This window comes from Callithrix jacchus, chromosome 17 (genome assembly GCF_049354715.1).
Source record: "Callithrix jacchus isolate 240 chromosome 17, calJac240_pri, whole genome shotgun sequence".
Taxonomy (NCBI): domain Eukaryota; kingdom Metazoa; phylum Chordata; class Mammalia; order Primates; family Cebidae; genus Callithrix; species Callithrix jacchus.
In genome coordinates this window covers 54,813,157-54,818,386 of record NC_133518.1, presented here as the reverse complement: position 1 = coordinate 54,818,386, position 5,230 = coordinate 54,813,157, and positions in this window count along the sequence as shown.

The window sequence follows — 5,230 nt, the reverse complement described above, 5'->3', positions numbered from 1 at the left end:
TCTACAGGAAACAAAACTCCATGCCACAATAAGAGTCCACAGGAGCTACTCAGTGGGAACCAGATTTTCTCTTTCTTTGCATCTATAATAATTAGAGCATTTTAAAAGATGTACCAGGGCTCCAAGCTCCCAGAAGAAGCAGAAACAATGGGGATAGGGGAAGTTTGACTGTAAGGGATTTATGACGATGAGAACCTAGAATTTGGGGAGCAACTTCTGTGGCAAGACAGACTGGCTCCAAGCAGAAATAATACCTTTTCAGGAACAGAGTTGGAGGCAGAGAAATTCGTAAAGTGAATGCTTGACTAAGTGGGAGCATTTATAAATAGTAAGGTGCATATTTGGGGCACTTATATGCTCAAGGATCCTTGAATGTAACTTTTTTTACACTTTTTATTTACATCTTTTATTAAGTAGAGAAGTGAGATAAAGCACAACCCTAGTTGGAGACTGACCGCCTGTATTTGATTATGTAATGGATTAAATACAGTCATCAATTCTTTGCCCCGCCTTTCAATGAGAGGTAGAATCCCCTCCGCTTGAATATAGGCTGGCTCTGGTCCCATTTTGACCAATCGAATATGGGAAAAGTGTTACTGCTGTGCAAGTTCCATGGCTGAACCTTACACCACCATGCTGTGAGGGAGACCAAGTCCCTGGAGAAAGCAAAGCCAGATGGAGGGACACAAGAATGCAGAGGCACCAGAGATGTGCAATAGGCCAGACTCAGAGCTGAGCCCAGCCACCAACTGAACGCAGCCAAATAAATGATCCCAGCTGACACCACCTGCAACAGGAAGACCACCCAGCCAAGCCCTGAATTTGTAACCTACACAATTATAAGCCAACTAAATGGATTCTGAAGTCCTGACCCATGGAACTGCAGGCAAATTAAATGGTTGTTGTCTTAACCAAATAAGTTGTGGGGTAATTTATTATGCAGCAGGTAAGTACTGCAGGTTACTGTAGTGTTTCGTGATAGAGAACCTGATGGAAACTAATCTCGATAATGACTCATAACCCCCTTAGATAAATTAAAAATAAAATCATCAGCAGTCTGAGTGAGAAGCAACAGAAAGGGAATTCAGAGATAATGACTCAGTTAATCTGTCTCTTTTTAAAAAAGGAGTTTTCTATTTGGTTTCCCAGAGCTCCCTGTTATGAAGGGGGCACTGGCTTTCTTAATAGCAGCTCACATGAATAAGCCAATGTTTCTATATTCCTTCTCCTCAACTGCACCTCCCTCTCCCTGTCTCCACTACCACCACCAACAATTCCTTGCTTGAGAGTTATTCTGTAAGTTTTGACACATTAATATAATATCATTCAAACAAAAGTGCATTTTCAATAAAATGCATTAACTGAAAGACCACATTTTAGAGTTTCCACATGGCTTTTTTGACCTTGATGAAAAAGTAAATTCAGAAAATCCCAACACTATCTGCCTACTCAGCTCTACAGTGGACTCCCTGGAACTTTCCCCACTGAGTCCAGTCGTCAACGAAAGGGAAGCAAGGATTAGGTGACAAATGTGGCTTCTAGCATGGAGGAAACTGGTGTCTACTCCCAAATGCCTCAATAATATTTGTGACTTAGAGTCAGCCTCAGATTCCTTGTCTTAAATGGAGTACACTTCATTCAACAAATATTTGAGCTCCTATTATGTGCCATGCACTATTCCAGACAAAACAGGCACAAAAGACAAAAATGTATGTCCTCTTACTGCTTACATTTCTACTTGGGAGGGACAAACTATAAATATAATAAATATATAAATTATATGTTATGCTAGAAGATGATACATTCTATGAAAAGAATAGAACAGGGTGAGAAGGAACAGCAAGAGAGAGGAAGAAGGCAGTTGCAGCACTGCATAGCACCATACGTGAGAAGGTCATGCTTGCACAGACATGGAGAAGGTCATGCTTGCACAGACATGAAGGAGGTGAGGGAATGAGCCACATGGATATCTGGGGGAGAGTATGGTTGGCAGATGAAACAATGAGGGGAAAGGCCTTGAGGTGAGACGTGTTTGATAAGTTCAAGGAACAACAAGGTTATTGCATCTGTTGAGGACGGAGGGAGGGAGTGAATAGTAGGAAATCAGATACATAAAGGGCCGGGGGGGTAGAAGCTCATCATGTAGAGCCTTTAGACACTGGCAGGCTTTGGCTTTACCTCTGATTACGGGAGAGCCACTGGAGAGTTCTGAGCAAAAGAATGACATATTCTGATTTACTTTTTAACAGGATCCCTCTAGCCTCTGAATTAAGAATAGATTTGCATGGGGCAAGGACAAAAGCAGAGTCTAGTTCAACAGTCCAGGAAAGAGACAATGATCTAGGCTTGATTTCCTTTTCTTATTGTGGGCTCTCTTGAGTCGATGGCAAATAAAATTAAAACTTGAGGGAAAGGACAAGGGAAAGGTAAATAATTTTTCCTGTTTTGTTTGACATGTCTACCCTGTGCTGGGCTGTGGCTGGAGGCTGGACGGGTTCCAGCTGACCTTTCTTTGGGGTTCTGACTGACGGGATGGAGGTGGAGAAAGGAAAACCGTTTGCTTGCTTCCAGGCTTGCTTGTTGGCAACTGCTCATCTTAGAGAAGTGGCTGGCGGCTGAGGGAAACCTGACCCTTGGCTGGATGTGTATTTTAGGGAGATGGGTGACTGTGCACTTTTTGAACAAGAAACTCAGCCAGCCCATCAATAATGACTGGATTTTAAAGACTGCAAATACTTCTTGACTAAGAGGGCTGGTATCCAGGTCCCTCCAAAAGGGTATGGGGAGGAGCCTGCAGTCAAGGCACATGGGAGGATCTTGGAGTGGGAGGATGCATGGGCTGTAAGTTCTCCTGGGCTTCTGATGTTCCATTGTCAGTTCCCTCACACACGATGCATGGAAAATCCAGGGCCTGCCACATTCAAGGAAGGACTCAATGAACATTATAAAGGGAACAGGAAGGACTGGCCACTGTGCATCACTCAAGACACACATCAAATACAGGGAATGACATAATTACCAGTTATAATGATATAATTACCAATTATAATGATATAATTGACTTGTCTTGTTCCTCTAAACATATGGAACCCCCAGACAAATCTACTCCATCAAGGGCTTTTGTAGGTTGTGGTTTTGGAAATCAAAGCTTACTGTATTTTACATAGACCTTTAGGAACCCTAAGAAAATTTAAATTTTAAAAGATGATGCACAGTATTGACTATTGAGCCTTTTCTAAGTAAGTGACTTCCTTCTTTTCTTTTTCTCTTCCCCACCCACTGCCTTCAAGACTCTTACTGTTTCTTTTAACCAACACCTGTTGGGTACCTCCTATGTACCAAACATGGAACTCAGCTCCAGATGTTCAGAACTGAGTTGTTCAAAGCCCTTGTCCTTCCACTGTGTTTGTTCTAGGAAGTAGAGGAAAATTCACAGAACCCTAATGCATTGTGAAGAAGGGCTGTGACAAAGGACCCCAAAGAAGGGATAGATTCATCCCCGAACTCGGTCTTGGAGGGTGAGATAAAGAGGGAAGTATATTCATGGCAGAGTAAATAATAGCTAATAGTTACAACTGGCCCTCCCTCCTAAAATATGTGCAAATGAATATATACTTCTGTAAATTATACTGATAGAATGTGTACACGATTTATAAAAAATAATGAAATATATAACACTCATTATTGCAAATTCCATTTAGCCAATTAAGTCTCACAAAATGCTTTGAATGATTTTGCTGAACTCTTGTATCCATAGCCAATCTACAGCTGCAACTGACGAATGTATCTGTGAGAGATATGTTGATCCTTTCATTCACATTAATAAGATAAAAGTGAGACAAAAATGTATATCAGAACTTCACTCACTAGTCAACGACATGAGTAACTACAACTAGTTTGCTGAATTAGGTAATAGTCTTAAATACCAAAAGAATATTTTCTCAAATTTTTGTGCTGTTCATATTAGGTTGGTGCAAATTATTGCGGTTTTTGCTATTACTTTTCATTATTGACATTTTCTCCATCGTTTTTTAAGTCCAAACCATCAACAAAACAATAGACCAAGCTTGAGTTTGTAGCATTTGCTGATTTCTGTGGTGTAAATACTCACAACACGAACAATTTCAAGCCACCAAAGTGACAGGAGAGGCACAGTGCAAGTTATCCTTCAGCAGCTCCAACATACAGACACAACAGACATGAATAACTTCAAGAGCATAAATAAGAGTAAAATAACTAGAATATGATAAGCTGAATGTATTGTGTTTGTTTTTAAGGATAAGATAATATAATTGAATTTTAATAATGGCTGTGTTTAACATCTTGCAAAATTCCTGCAAATGAAACAATGAAGCTCTCATAAGCCTGTCCAAGCCATCTTCAGCACGCCACAGTCCTAGCACACAGTGAAAATTCAGTAAACAATACATACCTATTGCGTATTATACCTATTGGGTATTATGCTTATTATTTGGGTGATGAAAACCCCATGACATGCAGTTTACCTATATAATAAACCTGCACATGTAAACTTCCACCTAAAAGTTTCTTAAAAAATAACTCAGTAAATGATGGTTGACTTTTGTTCTTTTTTTTAAGGAACAAAAAATTAGAAATGGATTAGCTAAGGTGGACAAAACAATGACTGGCATGAGTGCATGAAGCAGGGCTGTCCAGAAAGTATGGTCATGCTTGCTCCTCCTCTGCCTGAGTGCTTTCAGTGTCATTTTCCTCTGAAAGTGTCAGGCTTCTTTGGACTGTGACAGAGAAAAGGCTCCGCGGAATGGCCCACATGTGTCAGTCTCCCTCCTGAACAGGCTGAGCATGATGGGCCTCCCCACAGAGCAGATAATGTTTCCACTTTGTATGCAGACAACACTCTTCACTCCTGCCTGACCTCTCACACTGTGTCAAGTGACACCAACAGATCATCTCCAGTGGTGCAGCCATCTCCAGGCCCAGCAAGATCTGGAAACGTTTGTGACTTTGCCACAAAGAGTGCTTCTAAGGTGTCAGTCGGGAAAACACTCCCTCCTGATATTTACGCGACAAAATCCACGGAGAATAAGCTGCTAATACTGAAATAACAAAATCTACATGCTCTCTGACAGAAGCTTGGGTTCTGAAATACACCTCACCATCACTGAGAGTCGGTGCTTACCTCCCCAGGACACTTCTACCAAGCACCAATGTGCTTGCTCTTAGGACAGCAAAGGAGCAAAGTGTTTCA